Source organism: Schistocerca serialis, chromosome 3 (genome assembly GCF_023864345.2).
Source record: "Schistocerca serialis cubense isolate TAMUIC-IGC-003099 chromosome 3, iqSchSeri2.2, whole genome shotgun sequence".
Classification (NCBI taxonomy): Eukaryota; Metazoa; Arthropoda; class Insecta; order Orthoptera; family Acrididae; genus Schistocerca; species Schistocerca serialis.
In genome coordinates this window covers 648,089,203-648,106,540 of record NC_064640.1, presented here as the reverse complement: position 1 = coordinate 648,106,540, position 17,338 = coordinate 648,089,203, and the positions used below count along the sequence as shown (strand labels likewise).

The following is a 17,338-nucleotide window of genomic DNA, read 5'->3' as shown; positions in this document are numbered from 1 at the left end:
GGAGAATGCCTGAAATCACTTCTGCTTTACTCGATGACTTTCCATCAGTTACTACGAACTGTGACCTTTCTGACAGGAAATCGCAAATCCAGTCACGTAACTAAGATGATATTCCATAAGCACGCAATTTCACTGTGAGCCGCTTGTACAGTATAGTGTCAAAAGCCTTCCGGATATCCAGGAATATGGAATTGATCTGAAATCCCTTGTCAATAGCACTCAGCACTTCATGTGAATAAAGAGCTAGTCGTGTTTCACAGAAACGATGTTCTCTAAATCCATGTTGACTGTGTGTCAATAGACCGTTTCCTTCGAGGTAATTCATAATTTTCGAATACAATATATGTTCTAAAATCCTGTTGCATATCAACGTTAATGATATGGGCCTGTAATTTAGTGGATTAGTCCTACTACCTTTCTTGAATAGCCTATTGGTGTGACCTGTGCAACTTTCCAGTCTTTGGGCACGGATCTTTCGTCGAGCAAACGGTTGTATATTATTGCTAAATATGGAGCTAATGATTGATTGATTTGGTTTGATTTATTAATCCATCTTTAAGTATTTTTCATGCAATTCATGTCATCATTTTACATACATTACATAACATTCTGAATGAGTAAATATGTTTTATACTGCACATGTTTAGTAGTCATTAAACATAAATGTGTCATGCAGAATGACAAAAGGAGATACTGTATATGTACCACAATACATATGTTAAGAAAAACATTTTAACAAATATAAATGAGACAGGCTTAATACATGTTAACCATTGGGGAAAATGCATTATGTAAATAAAGCACAACAGCATGGTACAATAACATTTTCAGAAGAACTTATGTAATAGGGTGGTCATGTCATACAGCATTTAACTATTGAGTAAAATTACATTATGTAAATAAAATGCAACCGCATGATACAATAACATTTTCAAAAGTGCTCATGAAATATGGTGGTCATGTCATACAGCAGTTTTAATAGGTTAGATCATTTTTATTACATACTTTAAATTCTTCTGTTGTATAGAATGATTTTTGTCCAAGCCACCTTCTTGTAATATTTTTGAAAACATTCAGTGATACACTGTGTGCTGTAGGTGGCAGCATGTTAAATAATTGTATCCCTGTGTATGTGTAACTGTTTTGGATTTTTTTTAAGCCTAGTAACTGGGATGTCCATCATCTGCCTTTGGCATGTGTCATGGCCATGTACAGACTCACGCAGTTTATAGATTTCTTGGTTTTCCTTTATGTGCACTAAGCAACTGAGAATAAATAGTGATGTAAGTGTCAGTATTTTTAACTCTTTGAAATAGTCTCTACATGATACATGGTTTCTCACTCCAGCAATACACCTAATGGCCTTTTTCTGCCAAAGAAAAATTCTTTTTGCCCCAGAGGCATTGCCCCATAACAGCACTGCATACGTGAGGTGACTATGAAAAAAGGCATAATAGGCATTTAGCAGTAGCTCATCTGTCACACACGTCCTGAGCTTAGTTAGCAGACAGGTGACTCGGGATAACTTTTTGCATACATAATTGGTGTGAGTTTCCAAGGTTAATTTTGGGTCCAGAGGAATGCCAAGAAGCTTTACTGAGGAACTACAGTTGTCATTTTTACATAGGCTGAATAGAATGTTTACAGTTTTAGAGTGGTTAATTTGTAATTCATTTGCTCCGAACCATACACTGGATATTCTGAGTTGTTCTGCACTTTTGTGCTTGAGTATGTCCAAGGTCCTATCTACTGTAAGAAAGGTGGTGTCGTCTGCATATAGTATGGACTTACAAGGCATCATATTGGACAAATCATTTATATAAATTATGAAAATCGAGGATCCAAGCACAGACGCTTGTAGCACACCTCGTGTAACACACACTGTGTTTGATTTGTTTCTGTTAAAATGCACTATTTGTTTTCTCTCACTCAGATACGACATAATCAGAGATAGTACTTTGCCTTCAAAATCATACGAGCAGAGCTTATTTAATAGAATTCTGTGGTTGACAGAATCAAAAGCTTTACTTAGATCTACAAGTGTGGCATTTACAGAAAGTTTGGATTCGAATGCAGACAAAGTGAAAGAAATAATATTTTCTACTGCCTTCACAGTTGATAACATAGTTCTGAATCCATATTGAGAATCACTAAGGAGGTTGCTGGCAGATAGATGCTTATGGATTTGGAGTTGCATGCAATGTTCTATTACTTTTGATAGAATGGGTATAAGAGAAATTGGTCGATAATTACTTGGACATGACTTGTCTCCTTTTTTGTGTAGTGGTGTGACCACTGTCAGTTTTAAACATGTTGGGGAAACAACCACTAGTAAACATCCAATTTACAAGTACATAGAGTGGAAATGCTATTATATCTCCTATTTTTTTAATTACAAAATTAGAAAGACCATAAATGTCCTCTGCTCTTGAACTTCTTAATTTTGCAATTGATCTCATGATATCACTTAACTGGATGTCTTTCCATTCACATGTAGGAGAACTGTGTTCCAAATGTTGTAGGAAAGATACAGCTTCCTTTAGGTCCTGTTGATGTTTGTTATTTGACTCAGCTGCAGCAGAGGAACTTATGTCACAAGCATTAACGAAATAGGCGTTGAATTCATCTGGTGTGATATTCACATTACAGTCATCACTTTTACAGTTCTTACTTCTCCCCAGTTCAGTCTTCCAACATTCCATGCAGCTTTACTTTTTTTGTCAGAATTATTAATGTAATTGTCATTTGCCTCACACTTTGCTAACCTGATTTCTGATCTGTCTTTACTCTTTAACTTAATATAACTAGCTTTGTCTGCATCATGATTTTTATATTTATCATAATAAATCATAACCAATGCTCTAAGCCTCTGCAGAGTGGGTGTGAACCACTTGGGTGTAGAGTCATGTTTTCTGGTTGTTGCCGTATTTCTTTTCAGTACTTGTGGATAACAGGTCTTAAAAATGTCTGTGAGTATATTGATAAAAATTGTAAATGCACCCTCGACACTTCCACTATCAAGTAGGATGTCATTCCGTCTAACCATCTGCAACTGTGTCCTGTAGTTGTCAATATTTTGATCATAAAGTAGCCTGATAGGCTTTGCTTTGGGGCAGTTAGATATAGGTTTATTGATTTTTAATTTTAACCATATCCCCTCATGGTCTGAAAGAAAATGAGTACTGAACAACCCTAGCTCATACAGATCTTTTTCAACATTGGTGATAACATTATCAAGACAGGATAACTGCATTGTTGGATTGTTATTAATGCAATATAGATCATGTGATCTTAACATATTCTGTAGATAAAGCTGCATTGATGTCTTTAGCCTTATATCAATGTTTATGTCTCCAAATATTAATATTCTATATTTGCTTAACTTTTCAAAGTGTAAGATCATTTTTTCTAAGACCTGTGTAAATAATTCACTGTCACTATCTGGAGTATGGTATACTGACACAATTATGAGTTTTAGTGTTGGAATTAGCATTGCAGCAGCTTCAAGCACATTCTCTATACAGTATTCAGCAACATTAAAGACACTATATTGCAAATCTAGATCATTACTAATATAAATTGAAACTCCACCACGCTGTTGTGTTTTTCTACAGAATCCTGTAACTATATCAAAGCCCGGTGGTACATACAAATCCAACTGACCTTCACTTAGCCAATGTTCATTAACACATAGTATGGTGGTTATGTTATTTCCTAAGAGAATACTCAAGTCATCAATTTTATTTCTGAAAGACATGATGTTTATATGCATGAATAAAATGGATTCATTGTTACATGATGGTAGGTCTAAATTGTTCTGCAATTGTACATCAGTTTGTGAACTTGCCTTGTGAAGTCTTCTGTTACTTGGAGTTGGCTTACTCACACATGTTGCTAACTCCTTGTAATGCATCAGCATACTCGGAAAGGAACCTAATTGGTATACAGTCTGGACCAGAAGACTTCCTTTTATTAAGTGATTTGAGATGCTTCACTACTCCGAGGATATTTACTTCTACGTTACTCATGTTGGCAGCTGTTCTCGATTCAAATTATGTAATATTTACTTCGTCTTCTTTTGTGAAGGCATTTCAGAAGGCTATGTTTAGTAATTCTGCTTTGGCAGCACTGTCTTTGATAGTATCTCCATTGTTATCGCACAGAGAAGGCATTGATTGTTTCTTGCCGCTAACATAGGCCTACTTCACATACGACCAGAATCTCTTTGTATTTTCTGCTAGGTTTTGAGACAAAGTTTCAGTATGGAAACAGTTATAGGCATCTGTCATTGAATTCCATGCTAAATTTCGAGCTTCTGTAAAGGATCACCAATCTTGTGGATTTTGCACCTGTTTAAATTTGGCATGTTTGTTTCGTTGTTTCTGCAACAGTGTTCTAACCTGGTTTGTGTACCAAGGAGGATCAGCTCTGTCGTTTGTTAGTTTATTTGGTATAAATCTCTCAATTGCTGCCGATACTATTTCTTTGAATTTAAGCCACATCTGGTCTATACTTATATTATTAATTTGGAATGAGTGGAGATTGTCTCTCAGGAAGGCGTCAAGTGAATTTTTATCTGCTTTTTTGAATAGGTACATTTTTCGCTTATTTTTCGAGGATTTGTGGATTACAATATTCAATCTCGCTACGACAACCCTGTGTTCACTAATCCCTACATCAGTTTTGATGCTTGTTATTAACTAAGAATTATTTGTTGCTAAGAGGTCAAGTGTGTTTTCACAACCGTTTACTATTCGTGTGGGCTCATGAAGTAACTGCTCGAAATAATTTTCAGAGAATGCGTTTTGCACAATTTTGGATTATATTTTATGCATACCTCAGGAATTAAACATGTATTTTTGCCAACATATCGAGGGTAAATTAAAATCACCACCAACTATTATCGTATGAGTCGGGTACATGTTTGAAATCAAACTCAAGTTTTCTTTGAACCTTTCAGCAGCTGTATCATCTGAACTGGGAGGTCGGTAAGAGGATCCAATTATTACTTTATTCCAGTTGAAAACAATGGCCTCTGCCCATACTAACTCACAGGAAGTATCTACTTCAATTTCGCAACAAGTTAAACTACTTCTGACAGTAACAAACACGCCACCGCCAATTGTGTTTAGCCTATCTTTTCAGAACACCATTAGGTTCTTCGCAAAAATTTTAGCTGAGCTTACATCTGGCTTTAGCCAGCTTTCAGTGCCTATAATGATATGAGCATCAGTGCTTTCTATTAGCACTTGGAGCTCTGGTACTTTCCCAACACAGCTACGACAATTTAAACTATTATACCAATGGTTCCTGTATCTACGTTCTTCCTGTGTTCAGCCTGCACCCTTTGTGACTGAAGTCCTTCTTGTGTTTGCCTGAGACCCTCTAACCTAAAAAACCACCCAGTCCACGCAACACAGCCCCTGCTACCCGTGTAGCTACTTCCTGCGTATAGTGGACACCTGACCTATTCAACGGAACCCGAAACCCTACCACCCTTTGGCGCAAGCCGAGGAGTCTGCAGCCTACATGGTCGCAGAACCATCTGAGCCTCTGATTCAGACCCTCCACTCGGCTCTGTACCAGAGGGCCGCAATCAGTCCTGTCAACTATGCTGCAAATGGTCAGCTCTGCTTTGATCTTGCAAGCAAGACTGGCAGCCTTTACCACTTCTGTTAGCCACTTGAAACCAGAGAGAATCTCTTCTGATCCAAAGTGACACACGTTATTGGTACCAATGTGAGCAACCACCTGCAGTTGGCTACACCCTGTGCTCTTCATGGCATCCAGGAGGACCCTTTCCCATCTGGAATGACTCCACCCAGTATGCATACGGAGTGCACATTGGTTTTCTTACCCTCCTTGTCAGCCAAGTCCCTAAGGGGCCCCATAACGTGCCTATCAAAGGAGCTCCCAACTACCAATAATCCCACCCTCTGCGATTGTCCAAATCTTGCAGGCTAAGTGGTTTCCTCTGAAACAGGACAGGCGACAGCATCTGGCTCAGCAACAGTGTCAGCCACAGACTGCACCTGGAACCTGATTGTCAGACAAACTTGGGAGGCCCTGCATACGGCCACCTGAGAAGTCTTTCACCGCCTGCTTCGCCCTGGTGTGACCTCCAATCGACCACAGGTGAGGGGTCAGCCTCAGTGCGAGCAGTAACTGGGTTTGCCACCAGTGAAGACCGATCGGAGGACCCTGATGTGCTGGATGTCCATTGGATCCCCACGGCCGGCCCACAACTGTGGCGCCCATCCACTGCAGCCTCAAGCTGCGTAACCAAAGCCATCACAGCCTGAAGCTGAGAGTGAAGTGTCACCAACTCGGCTTGCATCCGCACACAACAATCACAGTCCCTGTCCATACTAAAGACCGTGGAAAACTAAACTATTCAAATAAACGGACTATCGGCACTTGCTGCGCAACTCTACTGTAGACCCTGACAAAAACACACGAACTGGGTCTAGTAATATGCAGATATTCAAAAACCTAACTACCAAAGCATTCAAGTGAAACTAAATAATTTTCCCCTGATTAGGAACTTTTAATATGTTACAAAATCGGTTTACTCTCTGACGCAAATGAAAACATGAGAACTGTGGCTATTAGATGTTAAATTCACATGCAGAATCTCAAGAAACTAAACTATTAAAGCACACAGATGATACAATAAAATTCACTCCTGGTTAGGAACTCGTAAATGACAAAAAAGTGTTTACTTCCCTGTTGCTGCGTCTGTCTCGGTCGGCTACTGTTGGCTGCTGACTCTGAAAGGAACCTAACTGGTATAAAATCTGGGCAAGGGCTCTTCCCTTTATTAAGTAATTTAAGCTCCTTCTCGACATCAAGGATATCTACATCTAAGTTACCTATGTTGTCAGTAGCTCTTGATTTGAATTCTGGAATATTTACTTCGTCTTCTTTGGTGAAAAAATTTTGGAAAACCATGTTTAGTTAGGAGGGGAGGTATACTGCACTAGTAGACGTAAAGGGAGTACATGGGGATATCAATATGACCAGCACTGGGCATATCACTGGAATGCAGAACCAACAGAGGTCATGTGAAGTGCTAGAGTCTGCTGCAGGCACTGTGCACTAGGTGAACCCTCTGATATCTAGTGGCCCACAAAGTCTCTGCAATGTATGTCATAGCCACTTTACTCCACTATATGAAGCCCCTGTATTTTATGTTGGATTTACCTTTGGATTGCTTGTACTCTGTTACTGATGAACTTTGCAGAGTTTTCAGTTTGGATGGATCACAGATACTACACTTGTCCCCATCTACAGGCAGGTATGAACTATGCATCTAATACATTGGTGTTTAGGGTTTGAGGTCCTGAACTGAAACATCACTTTGTGGGACTCTCATTTGGCACATGTAATGGATAGTGCTTGTTTATGTCTTGCGGGACACTAAGTTATATAACCAAATTATGCACAAAACTGCACACATCTCCAATACATTCTAGAATCCTGCCACCCTGCTGGGCTTTAAGATTTGTTAACAAACTTCCTTTGTCATTAATATACTTTTGTTTCTTTATCTTGTTTTTACTTTTTTGTTTTCACTTTTCTCTTCTCTCGTCCTTTTACTTGTCACACTGGTTTTTTTTTTTTTTTTCATCTCACCAAGGCTGGCACAGTACTTTCCAATGTATTATCCTTGAGTTCCTACTCTCTCTGATGTGTTATCCTTCATTTTTGTCTCCCCTCATCCTCACATCAGATGAGTCTATTTCACTCTGGGGCCAGAAATGACCTACTTCTTCTTTCCAAACTTCTAAAATCTATGCCTCTTTCTTTTCTAACTATGCAGCTGGCAGTTCAGAAAGCTAGGAACAGATTTTTTCCCTACTCCCATTGTGTCTTTCAGCAGTACTGGAATTTCATCTCTGAAAGGTAAGTACTGTTGCCTTATAGCTTGTTCTGTTGTGACTCAGTGGAAACCAACAAGGTAATACGTTGCACTAGCTCACTAAGGAGTCCATAACAAATTATCACAGAGAATGGGATGTTAGTGTCATGGTAGACTATTCTAGGATAATTAAAGAATGGTGGTGGAGTGGGACACTTAATTAGGAAAAAAGACTGCTGAGACAGATAATGTAATCTGGGCCTGTAGTTTAGTGTATAATCTCAGATGGAGGAAAGTACTGATCATTTGTTTGGTTTACTTTTAACTAAACAAATGCAATAATATGAAATTATTACAGATATCACACGAAACAGAAATTATAATTGTAAATATAAGTGTCTGACAAAGCAATTGGATATTTGTGAAAAACATTGTGTTTATTTGTAACAATAGAAAATTCAGGATGGAATAATGACAGCATTATGAAAAAGAGAGGTGTTGAGGCACAACAAAAACACTGTCAAAAAGGTAAGATTTCACCCAAAAATGCTTTCTTCTGTATTGGACACACACACACACACACACACACACACACACACAGGTTAACATGTTTGGCAGTAATTTAGTTGTGCCTATCTGCTGTAACTCAACATCTCAACTATATGGTGAGTAGCAATCTATACTGTTCATAATTTTTGTTTATTTATAAACAGAGTACATGTCCTCTTACACGAGTAATATTTTTACTCACTCTGGAACACCTCATGCAAATCATGGACAATCTCAGGCTAAAACCTGCATCATGCCTCTGGAAGTGTACTGCTTCATTATTTTATTTGTAACAGTGGGATAGTGTTTATTACAATGTTTGGAACTGATCATAATAGTTGATTTATGTTTGAACTGAATGACTGGGTAGTCAAAGTAAGTACTGAAGGTTACGTGCACATTCCTCATATTTCAATGTTTATATTGACATACTGTCATCTTGAAATGCAACATCCAGCAAAATGATACAGGAAATCTACGTGGAGCCTATTGTTCCACATGAAAATCAAAATAAGTACCAGTACTGAAAGAAGGCAGACTATTACACAAATCACTAGTCTAATGGCAAAAGTATTGGCCCTGATGATGTCACTATGAGCAACATTGCTGTTATTACAGAGAGAATACATCATTACACACCATTCATAGGGTGGAATATGGAAAAAATAAAAAAACAGATTAAAGTAGACTTTTATGCAACTGGTACATTCCACACATCAATATGTTCATCTAGATATTTGCTCAGAAAGTTAAGATATTGTTATAGGAAATAAAATTTCTTCCACAAGTTGCATGTGGAACATCATTACATTATTTTGACTGAGAGCAAATAGTACAGCTCCATCTGAAATTTTCCTACCTTGTAGAGATCAGATACAAAGCTGTCATACAAGGTAATCTCATTTTTTTGTACTCAGAGTAGTATTAGTTTCTTCAACCGTAAATTGCTTTTATAAGAGTGTTGGATATGTCTTGATATTAAAATTTAAGAACAACAAAAATAACATAATTCATACACCATATATACAGCTTTACATACTTACAGGCCTATTTTCACAAGGAGAGGAAAGGCAGTCAACAATGATCTGATATTAGGAACCATCCTTGCATTTGCCTGAATTAGTTTAGGGAAATGATGGGAAATCTAAATCTGACTGGCCAGATGAAGACTGGAGCCTCCACCTTGGTGAATACAATGTTGATCTATTTAAAACAGTTTTGCATTATTTGGTTTATCCCTAGTGTACAATACTGTTTTGTAAAGAAATTATTCAGTAATGTAAAAAGCTAGTTTTAAATTGTTTATTCATTTCTCATCCTGAATTCCTGCACCACTACACACAGATTTCATAGTGGAACACTACACTAACCATTAGTTGGTGTCAAGATCATAGCAACTACGTTTGTTTCCATTTTGTGTACTGCAACTTCCCATTTGCTAGCATGAAAAAATGAGTCAGCATCCCTCTGTAATAATTGGGATGTTCAGCTGAGAAAGGGGATAAGGTCTTAGCATCATATATTGTATTCCTTTGGGAGTGAGGTTAAAGAAAAAAGAAAAAAAAGAGAGAGAGAGAGGAAATATCATAGTGTGCAAGTGTTATGTGAAATTATGGGTGGTGTATTATTATTATTATTTTGTATTTGTGTATATTTTTTATCAAGCACCCAATTCTGTCTTATATAGTAATCCTTCTCTTTATAGAAGATATTGCTTTGTTTTAGTACTGTCTTTAATCCCCTTGGATAATTTATTGAACACTTTTATGACTATTTGAATTTTATGTACATTCTTTCTTGGAAAATGTAAATCCAGTCTAGATCTTGTTCCTTGATCATCATGGACAGAACAGTTTGCGCAGTAATTATCAGTGTTATTTTTTATATTTGTAACTGATTAGTAAATTTATTCACATTAGGTTCTTAAAATCCCCAGTGTTTAGAATAGATCTTTATAATCGTTAGACTACTACTTTTTATTATTATTCTTGCAGTCCTTCTCTGTAGTTTGAAAACTGTGATCAAATTTTGTGCATTTGTTCTCCGGAAAAGAATTCAGCATCCATATGAACAGTACATAACTAAAAGACACTGGCTGTTGCACACTGGAGACAGGAATCATAGCATGTTGATGACATTCTGTTTGCTAGTACCTTTGTGTGTTCACACCATTTTAACTAAGAATCATTATCCACTCATAGAAATTTTGCAATTGTTATGTGGTCTATAGGGGTTAATTTAAGTGTCATTTTCCCTCTTCAAACTGAAATTCATGACATTAGTTTTCTTTATGTTCAATGTCACTTTATTGCATACCAAGCAACTGTAAAATTTCTTGAAGGTTTCTGTTCTAACCCAAGAACACTGTAATTTATTGCTCAAACAGTACACACATATGGAAGATCAGTACAATACAATTAGCAGTACACAAGTAGCCAGCAGAGCCCTGTGCAGCCTAAATATTCATTAGTTCCAACAGAGGTTGCAGCCAGCACACTGCACATGCAACTGCTGTCGTATTAGCAATCTGGGTGTCCTCTGGTGGCCAAACCAAACACAAACTTGTGTGTGAACTATGAAGGAGAGCACACAAAAAATTGGAAGTTACAGCAATGCTCTTCCTTTGCAAATAAGTGGGCACTGTGCTCATGGCCATTTCTTCTGTGGTTGATGTAGGTTATTGAGTCATGCGATGAGCTGCCACCAGCACATATGGTCAGAAGTGGTGTGAGCACAGACTGGTGCAGCACCTGCCCCCTGTGAGAGGCCATATGATAGGACAAGTGACGCTGGTGTGGTATCCATTTCCATGTCTGAGTACAACCCCAAGGAAGGATGTTGTGGTGAAGGGAGTGGAACAGGTGGTGCCAGCTATGATGGAGGTGGCAGAGGCGGAGGCATCAGCTGTGACAGTGTGGAAACTGGGTCCCAACATGACCCCCAATAGCTGAAGGGGGCACCCACAGCTGAGGAGACAGTCATGAAAATGTCGGCAGCAGTGGCAGAGAAGGCAAGGGGATGTAAAAGACAGCTGGGCAGATGAAGGGTGTGGGGCGGTGGAGGCACATTCGGTGTGCCGCCAACACATGAGGTCATAGCTGGTCGGTATGTCACAATGCCCTCCTGACAGCCATGTGGACAATGCAGAGCACCCATTTTGGTTGGCAGCCAAACCCCCAAACCCAGAGAGCTGTGCCAGGCTGGAATCATTGTAGTGCGGGTGCCAGTCGATGGCCTGGTGTCAGGCAAAGCAGATGTAGCAGAGTCCAGGGCTGATAACCATGCAACAACTCTGCTGGACTCTTATTGCCAGCAGGGATGAACCTATAAGAACTGATGAACTAGTCAGGAGCTACTTCTGGTGAACATCCAATACGTATCTTTCCATCTGAGTCTTAAATGTTCATACTAGTTGTTCCTCTTCCCCATTCATTTAAAAGTGGGAAGGATGAGCCTTGACAAGGTGAACACCACATTTTTTACAAAAATCTCCAAATTCCTGATATCTGAACTAGGGGCCATTGTCAGTAACTAACATGTATAGAAGACCTTCCATCGCAAAAATTTTTGATGAAGTGAAGGGGAAATTGTTGCCACTGCAGAAGCAGACAGACAATGCACCACATATGGAAACTTGGAATAAACATCAATTACAACAAACCAGTAGAAATTTAAAAAAGGTCCTGCAAAATCTACATGAATCTGTTCCCAAGGCTACTGTGGATCTGGCCACAGTGACAAAGAAGCATGTGGAGTAGCCTGATAGATGGCATACTGTGGGCAGACTGCAACAACTCATGCTACTTCCCCATCAAAGCATGGCCAAAGACACGTCTTCAGTCTAACAGTTTTGTATGTGACACACCCCAATGGTCCACAGGTAATAAACACACAACCTCACGCTGAAGGGTGGATGGGACTACAGCCTGAGGAGTGGTTTCTCCTGTAGCTAACAGCAGCACTCCATCCCAAACAGAAAGACCATTTTGTATGAGGGCCACCCAAAAAAACACCAGAATTATTTTTTTTAAATCTGTATATTTTCAAATTTCTTACAAAACAACATTATCCCCTTCAAAATATTGTCCATTACAACTAATACATTTGTCCCACCAGTGCTTCCACCATTCAAAACATTTTTGTAGTCATCTTTAGGAATGGCTGACATCTCCTCCCTCATTTTTTTTACTTATTTAATGTTGTCAAATCGGTGTCCTTTCATGGCTGTTTTCATGTGTGAAAATAAGAAAACGTCACACGGAGCCATATCAGGTGACTAAGGTGCATGGGGCAGGAGAACCACGCCATTTTTGGCCATAAACTGTCTAACAGAGATGGCTGTGTGTGAAGGTGCATTGTTGTGGTGGAAGGCCTACTCTCCTGTCTGCCACAGATCCATTAAAATTCACTGAACCGAGCCCCAAGGTACCCCACTAACCTCTGACAGTTGATCAATTTTCTGTTGACGGCCTGTGAGCACAAGCTCTCAAATTTTTTCAATATTTTCGTCAATTCAGGCAGTTTATGGAGGCCCAGAATGAGGTTTGACATCAATCAACGTGTCGTCATATTTAAATGAAGCAAACTACTCATAAACTTGAATTTTTCCATAGCGTCATATTGGTAAGCTGTTTACAACATCAAAAAAGTTTCAGCAGCATTTTTACCAAGTAGAAAACAAATTTTCACAACTGCATGTTGTTGACTTAAACATGCCATCATAAAAAATGAAACAGGAAGAAAACAGTGCTAGCAAAACCAATCACTGCTGATGAACAGAACAAACCAGGTCAACAATACAGGCAGTACTGAACTGGCAATGAACTGCACTATACACTCCTAGCAGCAGAAATGTGTAGTACACAAGCTCGACCCATGGCAATGTTATTCCGTGCTTTTTTTTTAAATCCCCTCATAATGCAAAGTAATTTCTCAAAGGATCAGAAGTGTGTCTCAGAGGTTTGTCTGGCCAGATTCGTTACACAAAAGAAATAACTTTACTTAAAACAGGATCTCTATCTACTGTGGGTGGTGGCTGCAATTTTAGTGCTAGTAATATGAAAACCATCAACAACATTTTGAGCTTCTATGTCTAAATGAAAGCAAAGTAATTCCTATTTATCAAAACTCTGGGTCTGGACCAATCGGCAAACATCTGCATGTTGCACCATAGGTTGAAAGTGTATCTCATAACTGTATCATGACAGGGAAAGAGCCCACCACTGTAAGCTATGTGTGGCTTTGGCTGGGAAGGATGCTGAAAGGTTAAAATCAGTCGTTTGTGGTCTACGCTCAGATGAAACTTAGACAGAAAAACTTGAAACTGTTTTAGAGCATACACAATCACCACAGCCTCTTTCTCTACCTAAGAACAATGCTATTGAACTGAATTCAAGTATTTAGAGGCATATGCAATACGGCGTTCAGAACCATCCACATACTCATGAGCAAGGACGGTGCCAAGACAAAACTATGATGTGTCTGTTGCTAACACAAGGTGTTGACCCGGCCAAAAAAGTGATCAAACAAGGGGTTGGCTGCAACTTAGATTTCAACAACAGTCAATGCCTGGTCACAAGCTGCTGACCAGTGAAAAGGAACATTTTAAAGTAACAATTTCTGGAGAGATTGTACCACAGTAGCAGCATCTGGTATGACTTTGTGGTAGTATGCAATTTCACCCAAAAATACCTGTAATTTCTGGAGAGATATAAGTTTTATGCAGCAATAGCACCAATTTCCTAGCACGAAGGTTTAATACCAGCACACAACACTTCAAAAGCCAAATAAATAATGGATGGTTGATATAAGTGTGTCTTGTCCAAACTGCGCTTTACCCCTGCATACTGTATGACAAAAGAGAGTACAAAGGCTCTACAAATACTCCTGTGTGGAGGCACCAGACACAACTATGTCATCTAGATAGTTGATGTAGCCTGGAACTACGCAATAAGTTGCTATAAAAAACACTGAAAAATAGTTGGAGCACTTGCAACACCAAAAGGCAAATTCTGGTATTGATAAAGCCAAAATGGAGTACTGATAACTAGATGGCATTTAGATTCCTCATCAATTGGCAGCTGTAAATATGCCTCTGCCAAGTCAATCTTTGAAAAATAATGGCCCCATGATACTTTTGCTAACAGCTCATCAGTGCGTGGTAAAGGGACGCGTTAACAGATTTTTTAAAATCACCATAGATGCATAATTTACCAGTAGGTTTTTTGACTGTCACTAATGGGGGTGACCATTCACTGGAAGAAATAGATCAAATAACTTCAAGAGATTGAAGAAGATCTAATTCTGCTTTTACTTGATCCCATAAAGTTATTGGTACTGGGTGAGCCTGGAAAAAATGGGTCCAGGCAGGCTCTTTCATCACAATACAAGCCTGAAATTCTGTTGCACAGCTCAGCCTGGAGAAAATAGAGAGGATAATTCAACACAGAGAGCATATAACTATTGATACAGAACTTAATCAGAAACCAAATGCAGGTTGTCATTGATGGAGAATACAAATAGTTTAAAAGTCTCCAGATGAAATAGATTTTCAGAATATGCATTGTTCACTACTAGGAATGTTAATGAACAAACCACAGCCATGTAAGTTAAAGGTGCAGAAAACTATCCAAGAATGAGAATATGTTGTTCATTATAGCTCATCAGCCTCCGTGACACTGAAGTCAGAGGGGGAAAGAACAAATCCACATATGTCTGAGAATTCATGAATGTTGCTGCTGCACCTGTGTCCTCCTCCACTGTCAATGACTGGTTAAACACATGCACTTCAACATATAACTTGCTTTGAAACACCATCACTGCTGACACACTATTCACATCCATGTTTGTTTCATCTTCACTCAGGTTTGAAAAGAAATTACATACAGCAATATGTTCTTTCTTATGGCACCTATTACATGTTGCCCAGTGCTAGGGACATGCAGTCCATTTGTGTTGAATGAAGCAGTATGGGCATGGGGGCAGCAGAGTATGAGGCCACTGCTGTCTTGTGCTGGCAACGGCCTTGCCGCAGTGGATACACCAGTTCCCGTCAGATCACCGAAGTTAAGCGCTGTCGGGCGTGGCCGGCACGTGGATGGGTGACCGTCCAGGCCGCCATGCGCTGTTGCCATTTTTCGGGGTGCACTCAGCCTCGTGATGCCAACTGAGGAGCTTCTCGACCGAATAGTAGTGGCTCCGGTCAAAGAAAACCGTCATAACGACCAGGAGTGCGGTGTGCTGACCACATGCCCCTCCTATCCACATCCTCATCTGAGGATGACACGGCGGTCGGATGGTCCTGATGGGCCACTTGTGGCCTGAAGACAGAGTGCTTGTCTTCTGCTGGTTGTGACGGGCTCTGGTCCATTCATGAATATTTGTGGTATGGCTGCCACAATAGCAGTCCTATCACGCTTCCCTGGGCCATCCTGATGATACCCTTGTCTCTGATAAATGCTAACCATTGTGGACAATGTTCTAGGATCCATTACTTAAGAAGTCTTTGAGTCAATCACATATCTGGGAACCTATTCCATATAACTGTACCTTCACTAACATTCTGCAGTGGGGCACCACATCAAACGCTTTTTGGAAATCTAAGAATATGGAATCTGCCTGTTGCTCTGCATCCATAGTTTGTGGGATACCATGTGAGAAAAAGGCAAGCTGAGTTTTGCATAAGTGAGCCTTTCTAATGCTGTCCTGATTTTTGGACAGAACCTTTTCTGTCTCAAGAAACTTTATTATATTCGAACTGAGAAAGCATCAGGCCACCCTCTAACATTAACAGTACCAAATCTGATGATAGCAATGCTGACACCATGTGGGTATGGGATACAGGGAAACGAAAAGGTTGTTTTTATTCTCAACAGTTAGAAGAAATAGTTCAAGGGATTCATATTTCATCATTAGAAACAGTACTGAGGGTTGCTAGGATGATAACTGGAAAATGGATTCCATCATATTTTGGAGGATCTGCAGGAATTACTATACTCATGTAATCTACCCAAAAGAGGTTACTCTGAGAAACACCAAAAATAGTATGAAAATTAATACAAATAAGATTTATAAAATGTAATAATTATTAGTTTATGAATAGCTGAAAAATTACCAACAAATATACACTCCTGGAAATGGAAAAAAGAACACATTGACACCGGTGTGTCAGACCCACCATACTTGCTCCGGACACTGCGAGAGGGCTGTACAAGCAATGATCACACGCACGGCACAGCGGACACACCAGGAACCGCGGTGTTGGCCGTTGAATGGCGCTAGCTGCGCAGCATTTGTGCACCGCCGCCGTCAGTGTCAGCCAGTTTGCCGTGGCATACGGAGCTCCATCGCAGTCTTTAACACTGGTAGCATGCCGCGACAGCGTGGACGTGAACCGTATGTGCAGTTGACGGACTTTGAGCGAGGGCGTATAGTGGGCATGCTGGAGGCTGGGTGGACGTACCGCCGAATTGCTCAACACGTGGGGCGTGAGGTCTCCACAGTACATCGATGTTGTCGCCAGTGGTCGGCGGAAAGTGCACGTGCCCGTCGACCTGGGACCGGACCGCAGCGACGCACGGATGCACGCCAAGACCGTAGGATCCTACGCAGTGCCGTAGGGGACCGCACCGCCACTTCCCAGCAAATTAGGGACACTGTTGCTCCTGGGGTATCGGCGAGGACCATTCGCAACCGTCTCCATGAAGCTGGGCTATGGTCCCGCACACCGTTAGGCCGTCTTCCGCTCACGCCCCAACATCGTGCAGCCCGCCTCCAGTGGTGTCGCGACAGGCGTGAATGGAGCGACGAATGGAGACGTGTCGTCTTCAGCGATGAGAGTCGCTTCTGCCTTGGTGCCAATGATGGTCGTATGCGTGTTTGGCGCCGTACAGGTGAGCGCCACAGTCAGGACTGCATACGACCGAGGCA

The 17,338-nt window shown here is 40.2% G+C and overlaps 1 pseudogene; it reads left to right on the top strand.

The window, feature by feature from the left end:
• The first annotated feature begins 15,424 nt into the window (after positions 1-15,424).
• Positions 15,425-15,542, top strand: LOC126472186 (5S ribosomal RNA; annotated as a pseudogene).
• Positions 15,543-17,338: the final 1,796 nt, after the last annotated feature.